Source organism: Phalacrocorax carbo, chromosome 2 (genome assembly GCF_963921805.1).
Source record: "Phalacrocorax carbo chromosome 2, bPhaCar2.1, whole genome shotgun sequence".
Classification (NCBI taxonomy): Eukaryota; Metazoa; Chordata; class Aves; order Suliformes; family Phalacrocoracidae; genus Phalacrocorax; species Phalacrocorax carbo.
The window spans coordinates 98345850-98369841 of NC_087514.1; the positions used below are offsets into that span (position 1 = coordinate 98345850).

The 23992-nt window shown below is 42.6% G+C and overlaps 1 protein-coding gene across 12 annotated transcripts in view; it reads left to right on the forward strand.

The window, feature by feature from the left end:
* The window catches only part of ATXN1 (ataxin 1), a 223412-nt gene that overhangs the window by 104097 nt on the left and 95323 nt on the right, over positions 1-23992 (forward strand). Inside the window, exon 5 of one of the 12 annotated variants that reach the window (XM_064443618.1) lies at positions 4833-5154. The exons of the other annotated variants lie outside the window; for them this stretch is intronic. The gene's annotated coding sequence lies outside the window, so the exon portion shown is untranslated. The remainder of the gene's footprint in view (positions 1-4832; positions 5155-23992) is intronic. 12 annotated transcript variants of the gene reach the window in all.

Sequence of the window (23992 nt, forward strand, 5' to 3'; positions counted from 1 at the left end):
AATGTAGTCTTAATGGGGATGTGGGTTGAACCAAACAGGAGTTTCATTTTGTGGTATCTGTCCAGCTGTAACTCATCCTAAACATGAATTTGTTGATAACACTCAGGTCTCAGGTATTGATCAATGATGTAATTGTCATCCTATAGTAGGACACATGATGTAATTCTTACCCAGTTACTGAAGACAGTGACCTTGAGACAGATCAGATGGTTGAGCAGCATAGATGGGTCACTGATAATGAAATGCCCTTGTTTTAAAACTAAACTGTCATCTGTTAATTATTGGGGAGGAATAACAAAATGCCAGTGTGTTGCAAAAGATACAGCATTTATTGACTTTTACCAGCAGTTACATGTTCTTGTTTTGACAGGTGACTTTCGATGGTTTCACTGCTTTCTTGCTTGGGCCGTCATTTCAACTTACATTGGGATAGCATAAAAGCTGACTTTTGTGAGCCCAAGGAAAATATTTGTTCCTGATAACAAGTCACGCATTTTAAAAAAAAAATGTAGAGGTGGATGTGATATGAGGAATTCTAGGAGATGGGAGGAAAGTACATGGCACAGTTTTGCCAACAGGAAAGATAGTTCCCCTCTCTACCCCCCAACTAGAGATGGCTGGAATATATATTTGAATAAGAGGTACCATCACTTTTCATTTGAATACTTCATAAAAGAAAAAAGTGGTAAGCATTGAACAGCTTTTGCTTTTAGATTAACAGTAGGCAGAACTCAAGAAAGGTCAGTGAGAAAAAAAGAAATAAAACTACTTGCTGTGATTGCTAATAATGTGGTTGAGAAAAGGACATACTTTTATCTGAGTGGAAAGAGGCTCTGAGACACCCCAGTGTAAGCGTAAGAAACATTCAGTTATGAGAAGCATGGATCCTGAAAAGAAAAAACAGATAGGTTTGAAAAGACAAATGGTTGAAGAGCTATTTTTGGTTCTACTGTTGGTATTTTTTCAACTACTAATGCATTTCTGGCCGAATATTTTCGGGTCAGAATTTTTAAAATTTTTTTGTTCCTCTCTCCTTAGTAAACTGGCGCATTTGCAAGGTGAGTATCAAACTGAGGAACTTGCCAAAGACTTCTCTTCAAGCAGATCCTTACTGAAAGTAGTGAAAGTTAATCATTTGCATGAATTTGTGACCTAATAAAGAAGACTACAGAAGAAAGATCTGACTAATTGCTTACTGCAATTAACTGATCTTAGGAAATCATAGGGACATAGCCCAGTCAGATTCTGTATTTCCCACTTTTTTTTGAGGCAGAAGCTTTTCTGGTAGCTTGTGTTTGAAACTAATTAATATTATGGGCAAGAATTTATTTTTCTGAGTTCTATGAGCGTATGCTTTGTATTGTTGAAACACATTTCCCTGTTTCATGGACTTTTCAGGTCTTCTGTTTTCCGACGGTATTTGCTTATGATTAATATTACCCAATGTCCAGGGGACTTCTAACGTGCAAGATCTTATAATCTGTTAAAAGCAGTTAAGATGTTAAAGTCTGTCCAGTTCTTTATGTGCAAAGGACCTTGTGCTTGGAAATCCTTCATGCTGTGCCTCAGTGAGAATTTCAGATTTCAGAGGGATGAAATAAGAACTTTGATGGATGTGGTCCCTTCAACAGTATTTCTTTTCTAAGCGTGCAATAAACCCAGATGTGGATAATTGAAATTATGAGAAAATCATGGAAACAAGGAAATTACTTTAATCCTGTAATGTCAAAGGAAACAGAAAATCTTTCACACAGACACACTTTGCCCAGGGATTAAGCATGTGTCTTCATTTTTAAGCAAGCTTCTGTAGTGGGGTGCAACCACTCCAAAAATTAAGTTTCTGTGGCAGGCAGAGGCTCCAGTTGTGTGGGGAGCCATTCCTCATTAAGCTGTGTGCCCAACTTTTGAGTGCTCTGCTCTCCCTTATGGTTTCATTCCCACAGCTTTGTATGAGCTAGGCAACTGCCCTTACCCCTGTTTGCAGGTGAGGTACAGAAAGGCTGAAGGACAGGCTCCTAAGAGCTCAGTGATGTTGAGGTTTGACTTCGTCAGGTTCCCAAATCCTGGGCAACTCTTCTACCTTGTAGGTCACCCTTCTGCTTGAATCCTTCCCCAGTGTTTTTGCTTGGTGCCAGTGTCATTCAGTTGCTCTCTTGGCTCCTGGTTTTCCAGCGTGGTCACAGCTCAGTTACCTCAGCTAACTCACATCCTTGACTAGGAACATTTATGCACTCAGAGTGGTGTGTCACTGAACAGTTTCTACCTCTAAAGTACTGCTTCAGAGAGTGAAATTTGCCCCGGGGCTGTGGAGCAGACTTCAATCTGTGTATCAGCTCCTAAAGTCCAATCGTCTAACTTGTAGTGCACCCCCTGTATTTCACTCCTGCACTTGGTTGAATTGCTTTATTGTTTCAAAACAAAATGAGCAATAGCACTTGTCCATGAAACTTCCACTTACACAAATTCCTTTTTATTTTCTCTTTTCTCTGTCAGCTGCTGCCTTGCCTTCCAAGTTTAGATAGCAGTTGTTGGGAGGCTCAGACCTTCCGATGAACCTTTACATTAACTATTTCTCTCTTTTTCTCTCTCTTCACTTGCTAGGATGGCATAAAATACCCCAAACCTGTAACAAAAGTATGGGTAACAAATCAAGCCATTCATCCCAAATCTCTCTCCTCTCCCTACAGCTTTTGAAAACTCTTTTACAGTGTGGAAGCAGAGGCTAAACCCTGGGCTGTTTTGCCTGATCAGGGAGTTGTGCATGGATCTTCCCTCCTGTGTTCCACGTATGAATGACAACCCTGTTCTCCTTGTTCAAGCCTGCTATGAGTTAGCTGGGAGAGGGGAAGAGCCCAGACCTGTCCCGTACCGCATTCAGCATGATCTCAAACTCAAGGGTGCTTTTCCCAGATGCTCACTCTTGCTCCGGGAAACCTCCCTTTTCTTCAGAGCCCTTTGCTCTCCTGTCCTGTGCCTGTCTCAGACATGCTGGCTAGGCTGTCACTTGGCATTTCCCATTCCAAACTTTTAGGGGGTCTGTTGCGAGGAGTGTTTAACCATCTGAACCTTAAGTAACTCTGTTTCGTAAGACACAGGGAGGCACATTATGATCTGCTGTAAGTTGCTGCAGCTCCTCAACGTAGAAAAACTCTGGTGAGTTTGTACCAAAGCACTATCTAGTGAATTATGGTGATGAAATCTTTCTCACACCCCTTGGTAGTCAACGTTTCTTTCATGCTGCACTTAGGAAGCTGGGTCTCTCAAATTGAAACATGTGTCTTCCTAACGTTCTTCTTCATAAAGCTGTAAAGAGGCCTGGACACAGTCCAGGTAATTCTGGGTTATTTTCTTGCCCTGAATTTCTTTGCTAGTCGGTGAATTTTTTTCCACATCTGTTCACTGCTCTGCTAGCCAAAGTGGAACATTATGGGGACTTGCTGTGTGGTTTAGAGACTGATGAATTGTGAAGATGAGAGATCCATATATCTGATTTTCCTGGAAGACTCAAAGGAAAATCAGGATGATTTTAAGATGATGGAGGGTAGTTGTTATTGCTTACCTGCCTCAACTATTGACTTACATGCCTGGCACTGAGGGGTGTAGATGTTACTAGGTAGGGTATCCAAAGCTCATGTGAATCAGAATTAACTCCAGTATGCCCCATGAAATAAAAGTCAGGCCATACACATCTATGTCTTGTCTTGTAATCTGAACAATTACTCTTTTTCAGGAATTAAGCATATCTTTGGACTTGCTTTGCTCTTGCTTGCAGCAGTTCTTGGAAGCGAGAAGATTTGGGTGAATCCATTGCTTAGCCTGGCACTTGCACCAGGTTTGGCTTAGTTTCATTTAATCTCCAGTTGGAGGAAGGTTTCCGTTTTCCTTGCTGCTTCTTTGGTCTTGCCTAACTCTAGTGTTACCAGCAAAGCCTGGTAACCTGTGCTGCACGCATTTTGGTTCTTCCCACATATATTTTACCTGTCCATTGGAGGAAAAAGTTCAGCTTGGTCCACATAATAGACCTACATAATGGGTGAATGCAGAAGACAAGACAATAATGTTTGCAGAGCTTGTTTATTTGATTCAGATAGGTGAGAACCAGGAAGTCCAACTTAATATAGTAGTCAGCAACTTAGAGATGTGTCTAGATGGGATAAAAAAAATACACAGGCTTTCTTTGTACTAGAGCTCTCATCATGGTTACACAGATACGGCAGTAATGCTTCATACTCTCCCAGTGTAGATGATCATAGATCATAGGCAGTAAAAGTCAGATATTTCTGTATTTATTTGCGGGAAATAGGTGGGTTTTGTGATGTTTGAAGACACCTGAACAAAACAAGGTTTCTGTCATATAGTATGATGGGGCTTAGATCCTTGACTTTTATCTTAAGAAGCTTTCAGAAAATTTCAGAGTGCTTTAAGACCCTTCGAAGACCTGTTCCCAGCTCCCTGGTTTCCAGTGGAGGGCCTGAGAGATCAGCCCATCTGTATCTCCACTCCACCCCTGCATTTGGAGGCTGCCTCCCTGCTGCTCTGTAAGACTCTTCTGTTTTTTAAATCATTCCTGCTAACACATGCTTTGCCTCTTGTTGTGGGGAGGAGAATAAGTGGTAAGGACCAAGGCCCACAAGTGAAGTTTGTCCTGATAGGAAGGTCTCATCCAACAAAGGGAAAGATCCCATGTGAGTGGGACCTGTTTGGCATTTTTCTTCCTTCCTCTGCTTGTCTTGAAAGGATGCTCTGCAAAGCACAAATTTGGAATGTTCCATGGAATAATCTGCCTGCCTACTTCTCTTTCAATAAAGTCAGACCTTTTGCCTCTATTTCAGAAGTGTTACCTGAGGAGAAAGCGGCTTCGCAACTCCCCTCTGTCATGGCGTAAAACTGGGTGATAGTCACCTTTGGGGAAAAACATTTCATACCCTGTTGCTCTGTTCTTCTGAGGCTCAGCAGCAGTGATGTTCCCCTCTGCAGCGCATTCAGGAGTGCAACTAGCAACCTAGAAAATGAAAAACACTTGAGTCATTTGCATACTGGATCAGAATCCAGCCTGCCCGGCTGCCGGAGCAAAGACCACAAACTTTCACATTTGAATCATCTGCTGAAAAGCTACATATTTTTATGAAGAAAGAACTGAATGTTTGTTTTAAGGTAATCTTATTTGCTTTCTTGCAGCTGAAACGTCTGACTCTTAGATGGAAATGGTTATGTATCAACAGGATTTTCTTGCTGTCTTTCTGTGTCTCTGAACTACAATGATCAGTTTGTCCTTGCCTCCAGTCATAAGAACTGTTGTTTGATTCTAGTGTAGCATCAATGTTTGTGTCTATAGAAACCGATCAAAACTTCCTCCTAATTTTTGTAAATAGGCTGTGACTATGACACCTGGATTTCCTGTCTCTTGCATATCTGAATCAAAAAATCTCTGCACACAATGTTTTGTCTTCTGCATTCACCAGCTATTGCCTCATTAATAGGCATCATCTTTATTACAGTCTGCGTTTCTCCTGTTGAGATAAGTCTGTAGATCACTGGAGCCTATAAATGTCTTTCATTTTTATTCTATATCATGGATTTGTTTAAGGGACTTTTTCAGTAATAACCATAGGAAATAGCAAGTAATGTAAGAAAAGCTGGTTGAACTGCCTACAATCAACATTGCACAACATTTAGTATTTTTCCAGATAACCTTTTAAAGTGACATTTTTCCAAACTCAGTGGCTGTTTCATGTTGATTTTTCTTCCTTCTTACATTTCAGCATGAATGATTCAGGTTGTCTTGAGAACAGGATACAAAACTCTAAGTTTTTGTACCTTTTTTAAAAATAGACCAGCTGTTTCATCAAGTAGCTGTGTAGCATCTTCACTTTTGGGGGTGGATATCTGAAATTTGGATGTAGAGTTGCCCCAGTATTAGGGACTTACCTTCTCATTTACAGGAAAGATTTGTCCATAATCAGTCAGTTTATAAACTCTAAAATGTCTCATTTTGTGCCTACACAGCAGGAGCTCCTCATACTAGGCATAGGAAGCAAGAAGAAGGAGATTGTCCTCCTGTGTTTTCAGCAAAGTTGTTCATTGCCTGGAAAGGGTGGAGCAGAAGGAATGGATGGAGAGAGAACACAAGCTATGGGAGAAGTGTTGGGGAACCATGGGACTGTTTGAACAAGGAGATGTAGGGGTGGTTATTGCTGCAAGCATCAAGTGTAGCGACAGCTTTTTGGAGTTGGTGTGACTGTCAGGGGTGGATTGTGTGATGGCATTGGGATTAAGATGAGGACCCAGGAGGAAACTGGGGTAAAGAGTCTGAGGAGGGAAGCAGCAGGACTGAAGGCACAGAAGAGAAGGTTAAAGGGAAATCTATGTTCTGTACATTGGGATGGAGTTTGTGATTCCTGAGGCTGCAGATGGATGTTGCGTGTCCTGTCTCGCATGAAGATACAAGACCATTCCACCTCTGGTTATTTGTTATAGTCCAAGTGCTTGATACAGCCTTGTAGGCCTAATGAGACAGCAGACTGAATTATGAAGGTGCTGTCCCTCTGCATCAGTGCAAAAACCCTGGTGTGAAACCACACAGTTTAGCTTAAACTGCTGCTAAGCCCCTGTTCGAAGTGTCTAACTTTGCAGTGAAGTGGTTGAGGAGCATTCATGCACTTTGTTCAGGCAGCTCAGTGGAGAAGCAATCTCTATCAAGAGGATGCAACAAGTGTCTTGCAGGCAGTAGTACCTTGTGTGAACGCATCTCTTTCCACCTGTTTGTACCCCTTAGTCCTGCTGTCCCTGTGCTGTCAGCACAAATCTGTAAATGCAAGTCGTGTGTATTAACCCTGCAGTCTTGGTTCATGTGAGGTCCAATCCTCTGTTCCCACTTGCGTTTATCTCAGTGCTTCCAATGGAAGAGGTCTGTTTGCATTTAAAAGTTTCAGTCCTCGTAATGATTTTGACCTGTAGCTACGTGCAGTTGTCCTCTCTTGGGTCTGCCTGTGTCAGCACAAGCTTCCCCATGCTCATGGCACCTCCCCTTGGAAATGACCCTCTTCAGTCTGCTCTGGGATGGAGTGAGCGCTCCCCAGCTGGCTGGAGGCAAAGCTGGGTTAGCATAAAAGAGCGTAAAGAGTAGTTTGTAGCTGCTCCGGTTTATTTTCACCGTAATGGATTACAAAATGCTTTTACACCAGACTGTTAGCACTTCTGAAGGGAGACAGTCATGACAGGAAGAGGGGCGGCGGGTGCTGAGCACCTGTGTGGGAGGCAAGCTTCATCAAGTGGTATAGCTGGGTTTGGAAGGGACCTTTGTCCACAACCTCAGTCTCTCGAGTCTCAGTTCTGTCTGTGAGATGGGGGAAAAACACTCACAGGGGTGTTGTGAACATGTGCTGATTTTAGTATACCAGGCATATAGGTAATATGGTGACAGCCAGAAAATAACCTATAAGGAAATAGCTTGTTCTGTCTTTAAAGCATGGGTTTTAGGACCATTTTTAATAGTGAGAATGAAGCAAACTACTGAGTATTGCTTATTCAGTAACACCAGTTCTACTATACCATGAATGGCACCATTTCCTGTGGAAAAAAATGCTGTGTGATCATAAAATTAAGAAAGAGGATGAAATGTTGTACAAATGGCCATTTTTCTGGCATTTACTTGTCTTCTAGTTCTTGACTTAACATTTTTGATGTCTGTATATGTTTGTATGTGTAATGAACTGTTTGTGACCAAGTTTGCAGTTGCTCAGTACTTTCTGTCAAAAGATGTTAAGCACTTTAAAGTGGCCTTAAAGGACATTAAAGCATCTTACACTTCTGCCGGTACACTTCTTTAAGCACATTTCTGTCTCAAAAAGTGCATACCTCTGATTGTTAAAAATGACTGCAACTTTAACTGAAGCAGATAAGAGGGAAGACCTTTTTTCTCTAACTTACTGACTTCTAAATCTGATAGAAAATCATGTCTTGTCATTTTTTGCAGGTCTCCCTGATAAATTATTTCCCTATATTTGTAAGTCCTTGCATAGCAACAGGTAAGCGAGAGATACCAAAAAATACGGCAATGAAACCACAGATGATGTCAGCAAGGAAATAGAGCTGGGTTAACTCTCATAACTAGGCTTAAATAATTTTGAAAATGACACTAAATGAAATTATCTGTCTCTTACTTGCACAGTGTTGAAGGAGTTGGGTGTCTTACTATATAACAGAGGAAACAGGTACGCTGATAGGTGGTCTGATAAATTTTATTATTTACTTGTTGGTGACTTCCCACGGTGCTGAGTATGCCTTACTCCAGCTGATTTCATTTGGAGTTCTGAGGATTCAGAAACTCTGAAAACCAAATGTGCAGAGTCTAAGGTGCAGAAATAAGTTGACAAGTGAGAAAATGTTTGTCCTAGCAAGTTTGTTCGCCACACAGTTCATGATGTGTGAACTCCCTGTATAAGAGCGACCCCTTAGTGACTGCCCTTGTGTGTGCTCTTAGCCCAGGGTGCCTTGCGCTAAAGAAGATGTAGCTTACCACCCTGCCTGGAAGGAGTTGCCCTTTTGCATTTACTTGGGGCTAAGATCCGGTGTCTGGGCAGGTCCTGCAGAGCCCATCGGTGTACGCCCTTCTGTGCACTCAGCTGCTGTGTTTGTCAGCCCGTCTCACCACTGTTGCTCTGGCTTCATGAGATCACTTCTGTCTGTAGTATACCTAGAATAAGCGAAGCAATGGGAAGTGGCTTTGGCTTTTTTTTTTTTTTCTTGAGGAGGTAAAGCTGTTGTGCCTTGTCCAGGCAATCCGATGTTTGACCAATATTGGGGCTTTTGTTGTTGGGGCTAGGGCGTTTAGTAGTTCGACTTTGCTGCTATTCCATTTGTTTTATTTAGCTAAGGGTATATCACAGATCTAGTTTTTCGATCAGACAGTATTCCGGTACTAGAATAATTCAGAAGCAGCATTCACAAGGGAGTTGTGTGAAACGCCTGTTGCTCACTTCTGTACTTGTACTTCTTGCCCTTGCCTTGCTATAGGTACAGCTTACTCTGTGCAAATCATAAACTCTGTGGAACAGGTGCCATCTCTTAATGTGTGTTTGTACAGTGAGTAGCACAGCAGGACCTAGGTTTCGTCATGCTTGCTGGACATACTGTAATGTAAGTAAGGGTGCTCAGTCTTGCTGAGTAATTAGAATAGTTCACACTAGCTGAACTTGCAGAGTTTCCTGCGTGCGGGCTGGTGAGAAAAGGGATTTTTCTTTCCAGGCTGAGAGCAAGCTTTGCACATGTTCTCCAAGTCACAGTGGCAGCTGGCTGTTTGGGCGCTGGACAAAGACATCACTTGGAAATAGCTTCAAAGTTTAGAGACGGCCCTTCACTACCAGCGTTCCCAGATGAGATCAGTGGGGGAAGTTCACACCTCCCTCGGTGCCGTTGTTTCAGTCTGCCAGGCTGCAGACTCAGCGAGAGTGCAGCATGCAGGTTTTCATAGTGAGAGCTTTTGTCGCTCCCAGAAGTGCTAGAAACTTAATTGTTTCCAAAGGCAAGCCCGGAATCTGGAGGACCCAGTACAACCTGCTGAGAGAACATAAATCATGAGATACTATCGGGTTTCTGTGCTTGGGCTTGCGTGGAGTGAGTTTGCTTTGTGAGAGAATGCCTTTGGAATACACTGGTATGTGGGATTTTTTTTTGTTGATTCTTAGACATAGCAGTAATTGTTGTTGGCTTTGTTAATAGGCATCTATGTTCTGCTCTGTAGTTACCGTTCATGTTTTCTAAAAAGTGTGCAGACAAAAAGAAATATTTGTTCTGCCTTGAAATCATGGATGTGTTTCTGTATTTAAATGGATTGACAACCTTGATCCAGGTGGTTCCCAGCCATTGTCCCTTCAAATAGGCATGGAGAGAGAGCTGGCCTGTTGTCGTTTGACCCCTGCTGTTTACCTTTGCTTAGAGACAGTGCTTAAAATGCCAGTATTTACTTGTTCCTTTTTTATGTTAGTTTGACAGCCACTTTTGTCCCTAGCCGAATGAACCGTGATGGCAACTGAGAAGAAACTGCCTTTTGTAGATAAGGAATATAATTTTCAAATGTCCTTATATAGCATGGGTCCCTAAGTTTTATTTATCAAAGTAGCTCTTGTGAAAATCTGTGGAGCTGGTCCTTAAGTAGCTCTGGGGGGTTTCTGGCATTTTTATCCCCAACCCAGTTTTAAATGTAGTTTTCCCTATTTCCTTAAATGCTTAGTTTATAGGCTCTCCATTAATAGGAATACTCTTTTGATATATTTTGCCTGGCAACTAAAGCAGGAAAAGGTTTTAAGGTAAGCCAGCCAAAAAATCTAGTGTCTTTTGATCAGTTTCCATTAGCATTAAGCCAGTAATCTACCCTATTAGATGTTGTTTGAAAGGAAGTTCAGTGTTTAAAGAAGATAAACATACCAGTTGACATTCAATATGTCTTCTCAAGTCACCAGCAGAAACTTCGTTGAACCTTGTTGGCAGAGGTGTCTTCTGCAAAGGGTTCCTGAAAACACCTCCCCAGCTATTGGATTAGTTTCTAAAACGCTCTGGCACTGCAGTGGGTCTGGTGCCAGCACTGGACACTTGGTCCAGCTCCAGTTGGAGCTGAAGAAGGTCTGAGTTCTAAGACCTAGGATGCCTTCATGTCCAGAAGAAACTGAGACTGGAATAATGTGTCATGCAAACTGTGGTGTATTCCTAGAAATTGATGAATATGCTATTTAAATTTGGGGAGCTTGTATAGCTGAAGTTACTGAGACATTAGCACTTAGAAGCGAGAGCTCTGCAGCTCTTAAGATTGCCTGGTGCACAGACAAGCAAAGATTTAAATTGCTTTGAGGTGCTGACAGTTATCACAGCTTTGTGCAGACACACCTTTGCTGGTACTGACAAAACACAAATACCGGTTTCACATCACTGTGCTCTCCTTGGCTGGTGTACAATCTAAAACCTTCACAACTTTGGCACAGAAAACGAAAACGGGGTCAACAGCAACAGTAGCCTCTTATCAAACAGTTGGTTTTAAATGCTTTGAGTAAAGACAGTATTTTAAAAAGAAATTTGATCTGTTATTTGAAAATTGGACATTTAATGCATTGCATCACTCTCAGTTTCACCCCAAGCCACTCTGCTGAAGTTGCACTGGATACGAGAGCAGACTTTGGTCCATGATGAAGGGCAGTAGCAGATGAAGGAAAAATATTTTGTTTCTGCAACAGTGAATTCCTCCAAACATCATAGATAACTGAAAAGTCTGTTTTCAAAACAGCTCTGACCCTATATGCAAATAAAATTTCTGTGATTTCAGCTTTTGCTAGAAATCATACCTATCATGCATCTGTGTGACAAAGCACCGGCATGTTAATACCAAGTGCTTCCTGAAGAAACTCTTTTGAACTCCAGGGTGTAGGTCACAAGTGAAAAGGGCTTGAGACTCCCCCTAATCCAAACCATGGACCACCGTGTATTTCAGTACAACTGTCAGTAATAGCCTATGTGCCTGTGAAAGTTTCACGTTAAGATAAAGAATGTATTGACAGATTTAAATGTATTTAGTCTCCTCAGACTACAGATCCATGTCGCAGTTGTTGCTGGTCAGTTCTGTGAGCCCTGGCTGCTACTACAGAGTCAGAAATAAACAGGCAAACTGGTTCATACCCTGGGCATTGCAATGTGGGTATATTAACTGTACGAATTCGTCAGGAAGAAAAGTGTCCCAATTTGGCATTCCAGTGGCAAAACTATCAGTGTTCCCAGGTGCTGTTAGCACTGGATTTAATCTCAGTACTTTCGCCATCTGCTGTTAAAAGTTTTGCAGCCAATTAGAGGAGTGGGAGATTGCACTGGCTTTGGGTAGCTTTTGGAAGACCTGAGCAGGTTCTCTGATTTGCCGTGATCAAACATCCTGATTGCCACAGCGTAACTCAAGTTCCCTTTTTTGGCTCAGTGACTGAAGTCTGTAGTGAATTCTTCTAATGAAGAGGCATGCAACCTTCTTGAATTAAAAACTACAGTGGCTCTGCTCCCTGAGTGCCGCAGTGGCAGCACAACAGCAACACTGACCGAAGTCTCTGCTGTGGGTGCATGCCTACTCCCTTTATCTGTTCTGCTAGACATTACCCCTGCATCTGCTCTAAGGGCAGCAAGGCAGGCCTCACAGCAGGCACACAGCACAACCAAGGCTTTTGTCAGCTGGGATATTTTTTCCTCTGACTCCTCTGTTACATTTCTGTTGCAACATGCAAGATGCTGTGATAATTTGGGTGACTTTTTTTAGCCTATGACCTGTGTTTTTACCATTGTAGGCCCTGAACAGGTTCGTCAGTCCTGGCTTGCTTGCTGGCTCGCTTGGAATAGGTGGTTGTCTCTGGTATCTTCATCAAGCACTAAGCTCACAGGCATTGCTCAGTAAATAACTTCAATGAAAGGTAAACTTGCCTTGCTGCTGTTAAAATTCTCAGTCTTCTGAAAAGCCAGTAGATGGGGTGTGTGCAATTCCTATGTAAAATCACTACACTTCTCAACCCAAAGATCCAACTTCAGTTTTTACATTTTTGTTGCAGAGAGTTTTTTGTGGTTTGTTTGGGGTTTTTTTCTTCTTTTTTTTTTTTTTGTTGTTAGGGATGGCCCTCCACATAGATCACAAATTCAACCACCCGTGAGCGGAAGCACCCAAAATTCTTGGTTGATACTTATGCATGAATTACTGTGTGCATGACCTACTGTGCACCTTGCACACAGTTAGGTCTTAGAAATGTGGGTATAAATTTTTATCATAAGCTCTTTTTTTATTTTTAATTCAACTAGTCATGAATTAGGAAAGGACTGGATAACTGAAAATAGACTGCGTTACTACAGAGTTTTGCTTAACTGGAGGTTGGAGTATTAGGTGTAGATGCCATGGGGACAACTATGAAATACACTTCCTCTTTTAGTGTCTCCAAGCCCAGCATGTAAGTATCACTTTGTATGCATAATTTGGTTGATTATAGATGTGAAAATTGAATTTGCTAGCAGTGTAAATTAAAATATTTTGCTGCTGTTAATAATGGTCATGTAGATAATAATGATAATACAGACTCTAGAAATGGTCGCTAGTCACATCCCAGGGTGAATTTCATACCTATAGGTATATCATAGACTTGAAATAGGAAGGAATCTAAAACAGGAGATGAATGGGTTTGGGACGTGGGTTCCTGATTTGTCTTCCTCACGGGAGATCACAGCAGAGTAGAGCATGAACCAATGTGGAAATAAGCTGGCCCAAGGTCGTTTATGCCATTAAAAATTAAACTGTCTAGAGATGGAGTCCTTTTTTGTAGGTCCTAGCTGCTTATACCTGATTTGTGATGGAGAAACCTTCAAACTATTTGGTAATAATTAACCAAGGGAGCTCTGCTAAAACACAGTCCATGTCTGATGTGTGCACGTAAGGAGGGAGTATCTTGCCAAGAAATAAGTTAAAAATAGAATACTCTATCAGAATTCAGTTATCTCTGAGAAAAAGGCTGAACGCTGATAGTAAAGATCTACAGCTGAAGTTTCCCAAGAGATTTTGGGAAAGAATGATGTGCATACACACATACACTCTCCTTCAAGCTATTAATGCAATTGTGGGAATGTAAAAATCCTCAAATAGCAGAGTAGCCTCAATTAACTCAAAAGAAGGGTTCAGTAGTGGAGTATGACAGAGTCCTGAAGGCACTGGTTTTGCTTGTGCCTGTGATGAAAGGGGCAAGTTAACACGAACCTGTTCCCTAATGTTGCTTTTCAGATGAGAACCACAATAAACATGTTTTAATGCGATGTGGTGAAATGTGCCCAAAGTACTCTGAGCATTTAACAGTTGCACAAATGATTCACTTTCCTAGCAGTCTTATTTTGTATTATAGCATAATCTCTTTCCCCTCTGTCTTTAATGTGCAGTTCTGCTGAGCGTGCAGTTCACATTGGCTGCCTCGGGCGGACTGCAGGTCAGCTTTTGAATGTAGGAGAATTCATGAAATTTAAGTATTTTGTGTACAGTTAGCAGTAGTTGTGCAAGTACAAAGACTTTGCTTTATCAGCAGATGTGGTCTGGGTTTATATTTATGTCCACATTCAATACTTACATTTATTACAGTCGAGGGGAAAAAAATCAGGAGCTCGGTGCAGTCTTTAACAATCTGCTTTGGTAGCTGGCCAGTCCACTTACCCTTGCGTGAAGCACATGCTGGAGTGCTTCTTTCTTCCATTAACTCTTTGATGCTGGGAAACAGGGATGTTTCACGTGATGTTGAAAGGAGAGGGGGAAATGAAAATAAATGCAAGATTAGCAAGAACTTTGTACTAACCTTGTGCCAAGCCAGGAAGGGATTTATGCACTGTGGGAACGATTAGATGGTAATGTTGGCTGGACTGCTGTGACGGACAAGGGATAGTTAAGAAGGTGATCCAGCTCTGCTCGAGTCTGCGGGGGGAGCGGAGGGCAGCCATTCCACTTGAAAACTAGACTTGGGTTGGGCACTTTCTGGTTAGTCAAAAGGGTTGCTGGCTGCTGTTTGCAGTAGCTGAGCTGTTTCCCATGTGACATGGCTGTGTTTCCTCACTTCTTGCCCAAACTGATGCTGGAGTTTGGAGTAGAAGCCTCTTTGCCAGCATTGTTCCTGTTTGGTTAAGGTTTTTGTTTTGTTGGACTCGGAAGAGATGGGGAGGAATTATATCTATGCATGGAGGAATGTTGATGAGAGGAGCGCAGAGGGAAGGCCAGATATCCCTGCTTCCCAAGTGCAGAAGTAACCAATGCCAATGTGGGAGCTTGTTTGTAGCACCTGAGCTTGGCTCAGCCAAGCGTCCATCGTGTGGTGAGAAAAGAGTGGGGTGGGACTTCCTTGCAAGATGATTAATGTGATCTCCAAATGCTATGAGGGGGAGTCATTCGTGAGCAATGGTAGGGGCTTTTTTCCCAGGGTTAAGTTCTGTGTGGTCCTCCTTTAAACCAGAGAGATGAGAGTGAGGGAGAAGGATATGAAAAATAGATTAGCTTAAATTGAAACCTGGCATCAGGAACACCTAGGACTTTGGCAGACCTCGAGATAATACTTCAAAGTTGTTCAGCCCCACAAGGTACAGTATTGTTTTCTGTTTGGTGAAAGTGTTACTCAGGAACTGGAGTCAGTCTTAGGGCTTCCTTGTGCTGGGTGCTGTCATATTCGCTAGAAGATAGCTCCTGGCTGAGCTGACTGTGAGCCTGCACCATTTGAGTTGCTTACATGCCTGTTCTCCATCTCCCCAAATATTTAGCAGTAAACATTTACCTTGAATTGGTTTTACCATTGAGCATCAAAGCGTGAATATACCTGAGCCTGACTGAACCTAACTGTCTTTACTCTCCCCAAGTGATCTTCTGTATTTTAAAATCATTAAAGCCAAAATAATGTAAATACTCTTTGTTTCATGACAGCATGAAAGTAGCATGGCCTCCTAGTTACCCTGAAATTCGTGTATGCAGGGGCACTCAGAAAGCACTGGGCTCCCTCAGCTCACTCCAGTTTGGCAGGTATCTGTCTCCTTGCTTGATCAGGTCTGGGCACTGAAGAGAAATTTAGCACATTGGCTTGTCTATGAATTTACCATTCCAGCATTGATGGGGTGATTCCCTGAGTTTAGTGCTCAGAGGCAGAGAACGTGTTTCCAAGGGCAGCAAGTGCCTGTAATTCTCACTGTAGTACGCAGACCCGCTTTCTCTTTTGTCAGTTTACAAGGGAGAAAGCAAGTCAGCCTAGTTCAGTTTTTTTAACGATGTGTGTCTGGAGCTCATTCTGAAGTACGAGTAATACATGCCTGCACGTAGGTAGGATTTTAGGTTGTAAGATTGCTAATTGGTTTCAATGTTGTTGGCTGCTTGAGTATTGGGGGTTTTTTTAATCTAAGGTAAAAAGAACATCATCATTTTAGCTTATAACGAAAAACACATTTTCTCTTGAATGTCTTGATATGAAGTAATTTAAACTAAATTTCTGCACAAATAATTTCCAAGAGATTGGCTGTCAAGTATGATAAAAAAAAATCTGCACTTTTGCAGGGACCCAATGAGACATTGCGAATTTAGATTTATTCTCAACGTTAAATGTGGTTGAAGATGTCATTTTTTAAACAGCACTTTTAGAAGCAGTTAGCTTAAAAGTATAGCAATTCAAAGCACAGAGCAAATGATCTTGAAGTGTAAAGTCTTGAAACACAATGCAGAGGTTGACAGTTTCACTACAATTAGAAGCAAGGCAGGCACAACTCCCACTTCAGAAAACTTCCCTATCGCACTGCTTCCTCTCTTGGCCTAGAAAACCTCAAAAAAAAAACCCCTTCTGAGTGGCTTTGCTTATTGTCTTAACATAGTTATACTCAATAGTGTTAGGAGACAGAGCAGAAAGGGCTGCCAAATCTGTCTGTAAAGAATAATCTTTACAGAAAGCTTCACAGAGGTATTATTTCTTCACATGCTTTCAGTCTCCTGAGAATGCTGCTTTTTTGAGGAAAGCAAGTTTTAGGGTGTTGGGTTTTTTTTAATTTTATTTTTTTAACAAGGCTTGTTTTGTTAGGAAACCACTCCCTTCTGCTTCTGCATTTAGACTTGCTGCTAATTGCCTTTTGGTAGATGACATTTTCCATGAATTGCCACATTCTCCCACACTGTTACAACTTCACACTGATTATGTTATGTTATGTGGCACTTCTGCCTGCTGCCTTTGGGAGGAGCGGCTGAGAGAAGGATATGGTGTACCTGGGAAGTTGCGAATCATTGCTTTCTGAAGAAGTTTGCTGGAACTGAGTTTTGTAGCTGCTAAGACATGGCAGAGGCCGTTCTTCCCAGACTAAGATAGGTGGCTAGGGTAGGTGTGATCAGGAGGGCATCCTGTTACTGTGTCAGTTTAATCACTGCTCTGCTGTGTGCTGCTGCTGACGATTTTGTGTAAGAAGTCATGACAAGGCAGCGTGTGGTGTGTCAGGCTGATATTTTTCATCCTAGTCGCACACTGTAGTGGAAAGCCAACCTCAAACCCTGATGTCAGAGAGTGAGTGGGAGGGGGCACTTCTGGCTCACTGACCCCCTTGGGATGCCCACTGAGTCTGAGCTGCAAGCCTATTTTTCTTCCAATGCCTGGGAATAGCTCAGGTTTGTCCTTAGCCCAGCTCTGTCCTCTGCAGCAAAACCTCCCAGAGCAGCTGAACTGTTGATTGATCATTGCTGATAGAAGCTTGAGTGCTGCTGACACAAGAACTGGATGTAGCAGAGTTGTTCAGCGCAGCTAATCCACTTAAATTGTGGAGCTCATCTGCTGATCTGCAGGGGTGATGGTGCTCTTAGGTGGCATAGCTGAAGAGGCTTTGGCTTGAGCTAGCTCTTCAGGGCAATCAAAACCTGCAGCTAGGGCTGAGGATCTGGTTACACTAAATTGGCCCTGACCCAACCAAAAGTGAGAGGTTAGGTGAGATAAACCCCTCTACTTAAGCCTTGTCTTAGCTCGGGAGCTGATCAACACATCCAAGTGCTTTTCCAGTCTAACTGCTTTGATCAAAGGTAGGGCTAACTTGGTTTCTGAACTGGGATGAGCTTTGCCAGTAAAAATCCTTTTTTTTAACTGGGATAATTACATCCACACTGCTAGCAGGTAAGGTTTCTGCTTTAATTGTGTCACTGCGCATAAGGGTACAGATCTTTTACAGGTAGAAAACCTGTGATTTCTGATGTAGTAAGCGTGGCTGAGTCCCACCTACACTGTGGCTATTGGTGGTGGTGCAGGATGAACAGCTGGTTTTGTAACAGAATCTCTGACTACATCACTTTGTTGTCCAGCATGTGACATGAGGGTTTTCATCTCAAAGAGGTGGTTAAAAAATTCAGGTCCATCTGACATACCAGCAGCAGCGGTGGCTGCAGGCAAGCCCAGCGTAGCCTTTTCTGCCATGCAATGGTTGACAGTGATGGCTGCAGCCTGCAAGAGCAGGCAGTGGGCACTGCTCCTGCCCTGCTGCTGTTTATCCTGGATGAAACCTTTATTTGTTCAGACTTACCCTTTTTTGTGGTTGAGGGGAAGGGAGGGGGAGCATGAGGAGAAGTGTGTGGTATGCGTACACTGCTGAGTCCTCTGCTATTCTCCCTGCAGTACTAGAAGGCGTCCACAGAGACTAAAACTTGCTTGTCTTTTGTGAAAAGAGCTCGTAATATTCCCGCAGACCAAATTCTTCTCCACCGCTAATCCCTGCTTGCCACGGGGAGGTAGAAACAGGAGTGCCACGGCTCCAGTCGATTCTGGTCCCACTGCAAGCCAATGCAACCAGGGACCACTCTCACACTACCCACGTGCAACCCATACCCATGGGTACAGAGACCTGCTCCTTCCTTTCCTTCAGCAGCAGAAAGAGGCAGAAATGAAGGCAGGTCTCTAACTCTCTCTAAATTTCAGGAAAGGGTGAAACTGGTCAGTTGGAGTAAGGAGGGAACCAGGAAACAGGAGCACCTGTGTCACATAGCTTTAGGCAGGTCAATTATCCCTTCTCCAGTGAAATTGCCCTTTGCGTAGGGTATGAATAATACTCAACTTACCTTGCAGGAGTGTTATGGAGTGTGCAGTTAAATTTTTCTTTTTTACATTGTTTGTAATTTATAAAACCCTAAATGAGTGCTAAGTATTATTGTGATTTAATTTTATTCCGGTTTAAACACTGGTGACGTGCCCAGCCAAGCATTCATTGGTAGCGAGCTAGGCAAGTGACCAGCAGCAAGCCTGTTTGGCAGCAAGCAATGGACAAAAAAGGAAAACAGGGCTAACTTATTCCAGTCTTACGTATTTATTTTTCTCTGTTACCACTGTACGTTTCCCATGAAGCAGATGGAGGTGATCAAAGTATCAAATTAGAACTCTATATTTTAATAGACATAAATTTTACTGTATAAAAGGCAAATAAAGGTTAATGCCATGAGAATTTGTCTTGTAGGAGGGTGAGAGAGTGGAAGTGCCTCCAGGCGTGCCCTGATATGGTCCTAGCTTTCGGAAACAGTAGTTGAGTAGTTAGTTACGTGGCTGATTTTTCGCTGTGGGGGTAGCACGCCTGGGGTGCTGGTTCCTGCACGTTTCATGCTACTGCTGATGTGGGTTTTGCATTGGCAACAAAGTGGAGTACTTGGAGGGAAATAACTTGGACGGGGTTGGTACCTCGTGGCAGTAGCACCAGGAAGGGAGTGTGTGGGGTATGTGTGTGTGTACAGGCATGCGTGTTGCGGGGTGCTCCTGAGTTTGAAACACGAGTCAGTGCCAGACTCTGATGTGTTTCTGTGTTAGAGCTGCCGAGTGTAAGAGAGGGAGAGACAGCGTGTGTGATTTCTCCAGCTTGCTCTAATTTCGCGTGAAATGGGGGCTTTCCAGTGGTGGGGTTACTCCAAGTGCGATCGCACCAGCAGGTTTCACGTTGCACCTCGGCATGCGTGTGCCTCCCATGTGTTTTGTTACTGCCTGCTCATTCTCATTAATTTTTATTAGGTGTGAAATGCAAAGGCTTGTCCTAATTACCACTGGTAGATGATAGCACAAGTGAATAACAATCTTTTGATAATCAGGGCTAACTTCTGCCCTCGGATAATTACAGACCAGGCTCACTGGAGCCCCTGTATTCCTGGAGCCCATGTAGGGAGGAAGGATTTGGCCCACGGTTTCTCTGTATGCATTAATTCCCCATCTTTACTCTGTGACCATGTTCTGAGGAACAGGTCCAAAGATCAGTGAAGCAACGAAGGATCTTTCCAGTGTCTTTTTTTTAAGCTTTGGGCCAAAGTCTACATCCTACCCTTGGTCTCATTGCATTTGAAAACTTCACTTGGCCCTGGATTTTCTCAAGGTTTGCTCTCTCCCCAGGACTAAAAGCTGTCATGGTCACTTACCCAAACATAATGACAGCATCAACTCCACGGTTAAGTTCCTGTTTAGTGGTGTTTCTGAACGTATCAATTGCTGCAAGAAAACAAATGGTAGAGGAGCAGCATATGTTGCACGTAATGATAATTTATTGCCTTTTTAAAAAAACTACAGTATAAAATTTAGGGGGCAAATCTCAAATCCTGTGACATTTATGGTGCAATGCCAATTTATTTGAAAGAACCTTGCATTTTCCCCTAGATCTTACAAGTCCTTAACTACAATTTCCTTTCTTGCATGCCACTCACCTTTAAGATGATACTCCTTTTTTGGCATTATTAATTATCATTATTGTTGTTGCTGTTATTATTCCAGGAGATCTGTATGGGAGGAACGCCGAAATCTGGATTAAAAATAGCATTTTCATGTCCTCCCACTCACTGTACTTCGTGCACAGAATGCCTTTTATAAATGCAGACTTGCTGCTTGGCTAGATAAAAGAAGTTGTCACTTCATTTCCATAACGAAGTTTCTCCCAGGAGAATTTCATTGGTTTAGCAATAAAATTTTTCTAAAAGGCCTTTTGTTTTGCCAGAGAAAGGTAACAGAAATGAACTTCTGAGTGGTTATTCCACAAAACAATTAGGAGAAAGCAAGACTGCCTTGATTTGATCTAAGGAGATTTGTATGTGTCTGAATTCCCTTTTGTGTAAGATGAGAATAAATTCCTAACTGAAAATCAAGTTGGAAACACTCCCCCCCAACCTTACACAAAATCACAAGGTTTTTTCCTTGCTTGCAGAGACATCACGCATCTTTATCAGCACTCTCCTGAACCAATCTGGTCATAGCCTTAAGTTCAGCCCTATTTCAAAAGGCAGTTGCATGACTTCTGATTCAGATGCTTTCCTGAATTAAAGGAAGTCATGGATAATCATTACCAATTATTTATTACAGTGCATTTATTTTGCTACTAGGTATGTTCTTATTCTCAGGGAAGAATGATCACTGTATACCATATTGAGTCTTAGCGCTCCCTGAAGCGAGGGCCGTGCTTTTGCTATGTGTACCTATGCTGTCGAGCACGGGGGCAGGCCCGGTCCCTCCCTGCCTGTGTGCAGCATGTGCCATGGCCTCTCTGGCCGCTCCTCTGGCATTTCTCACCCCTTTTATCAGCTGGTCTGTGTCCCAAGGTGGCGTGATGTTCCTTTTCTTTGAATGCTGAACATGCTAAAGCATGTCAGATTCAGAGCAACAAAAGTGCTGATACAGAAAGCATATACAGGAAGCAAAAGGTTCAGTGACTTGGATTTAGTTCTGTCTTTTTGTTTTGGGTATCTCTCATTTGTCACACATTTTGAGCTGTGTTTGGGTTTTGCTAATTATGCGTTGACGCAACTGCCACTTCAGTCACCATAGACAGCCTACTACTATAGGTGGGTACATGTAATCAAGAACAAAAGCGAAGACGAGAAAAACATTTTATTCGTAGCCAGGAAAGCCTTTATAGATTCAGCATCACACTTAACATTGCATTGTATTAAAGAAATGCAACAATTTTGGAAATTATTATTTATAGGAGGGTTTGTGAATTCAGGATGTGATATTCTGACTCACCCAACAGCAAACATGTTTGCACTCTGGCTGGTATGACTCACACTGGCATTTGTCTTAAGTGTGGCAATTGTTTTAGCCCTCTGCTTGGTGCACGATGAATGAAACGGCTGAGGTCCCCTGTTGCAGATTTACTACGTGCAGCTACGCTGGTAAATCACAGACTCAGCTGTAGAGTATTTCCTGTAACACACATGCACACACATGCATATACACACAAACATGCCCTCCCTTCCCACCCCCCCAAGTAATACTTTACTTTTAAATACTAGATTCATAGAAAGGAAATGCATAATTACAGTGCTGGCTTTTGCACCACATAAAGCAGCCCACATCAAAAGGTGTTTGCCATTAATGTTTCAACAGGTAATCTCTGGATTTATTGCCAAGCCGTGTTCCTGTTACTTAGCGCTCAGTGTCGAAATCATTGAAAACTCTGTTGTAAGCTAGCATAGTCATTTTAATCCTGAAAAAAAGTTAGTCAATAGTGCCTTTGTTTTCCAGCACTGTGCTTCACATTGCATCAGCAGCGCAAAAGACGTGACCGCACTGGAAGCGGGGAGAAGGTTAAGGGTGGGTTCTGGGCTGGTTTCCTAAGGAAACAAGGCTCACGTGGTGGCATTGTTTGTGCCTGTGCCCGTGTCTGTGTCCCCAGCCTGGCGGCTTGCGTTACGCAGGTCCTCCTCAACCCAACCCGCTGCATGGGTAGAGGCTACGGGGAAGCTGCTCCCTGAATGCTCTGTGTAAGTAGGCAGATGGAGAGCTGTGGGAACCTGCAGCTGAACCCAGTGAAGCAAAGGTCACAGCCCCAGCTCAGATCTTACTGGCACCAGAGAATTACTATGGCAGGCATCTGCTGGGATTACTGCTGCCACCAAAGGTGAAGCTTTTCTGCCAGTATTTGTTAACACTACAACCCACAGAGCTATCTTCTTCAGGTGGTTTATCTTTAGCTCATTAAAATACTACAAATAAACAGAACCTCAGACATTGGTTTTGGTGCTGCTACGCTTTGGGACTCACAGTGTTTGGATTCCTCCTTCAGCACCATCTGTTTCCAGGAGAACTGTGGCCATCATCTGTGAGATGTCTGTACGTTTAATGCAGGCCTAGCCCTTGAGCCCCTTCTCATCTGTAACAAGTTACAAGGGTGCTGCAGTTCTTCAAATACGCAGGAGGCTCATTGTCTCAACTTAGGGCATAGCTGCATTTTTCACATAATAGCTTCCACAAAAGAAAAAGAGAAATATTTATGTCATGTTTCGGAAGCATCCAGAGTGGTTATTTTTATTGCTTATATCTGTTCAACATTACTGGCTCTGAGCCTGAATTATTATGGACCATTTGCATTCTTTTTCAATCTCTTCTGCTCGGAAGACCTGTAGGAATGACTGTGTTACAAACACGCAGGCAATAGAGTTGTTTTTACTTAAAAACCTCTGTGTGAGATTGAAGAAAGTTGGTGTGCTAAGAGAAATATAAATCAGTGTTGAAATTCCCTCTCCTCCCTCCTGCTATTCCTGCTTTGATAGCCATGAGAAAGTGGCAAACGGGGTGCGGATATTAACAGGGTGATGGATTTTTATTAAAAAATACATCATTGACATATGATAGAAGGTATTTGTGAGGTATTTTTCTTCTTCCAGTTATGTACTGTTGCTTCTTAGACAAAACCACCTAGACGTGCTCCTGTTAGTTTTCTTTTCACTTGGTGGCATTGTGTATTGCACCCATTGCCTGCCTCTTTACTTGCTCTTTTAATACCTTACGCTGTACTCTGTGGGGAAAATCTTGTAGAGCTTAGAAACTAAGCATGGTAAGTGAATCACAGGGCTAAGCACAGTTTTAACCTCAAGTCTTCTTGGAAAAACTGGGTATTAGTGAAGTACAAATAACAAGGACGGTTCTGACTGCTCTTATTTGTGTAAAGGTGATGTCTCAGAGGTCCTAATCAGATTTGTGTTTGAATTGTTATTAGGCATTGTGTAAACAGAGAGTGTGAGTTTGAGCTGACATACGTGTTTTCGTATTTACAACTGCCCCTGTGGTGATGAACCTTCATCTATTTTCTGATTGCTTGTTCAAAGGTGTTTGGGTTAGGGAATAGGTAACGAAAGCAATGGGGACTGCTCTGGGAACAAAGTTGCTTCCGTGGTTTCCAGATAACAGCTTTGGATGTCCAGTGAGTAGGGCTGAAAAATCCCATTCCCAGTCCACTTGCATAGATTGATGCTAAAACAAGGGGTGGTTACCTGAGCCTTAAATTGGGAAAAATACCTGCTGTGGATGAAATAATGATGAATAATGGGGTTTTTTTATTAAATCTTGGGACACTGTTTTCTAGATGACTAACAGCTAATGTTAGTTGTGTAGAATCATTGGTCATCTTCAGTAGCGGCTCCTGTGCTGGTGGGTGTGAGCTGCAGTCATACCCCTTCAGCCCCACACACTAGTCCTGTCTGTCTGCTGTTTGCAGAGCGATG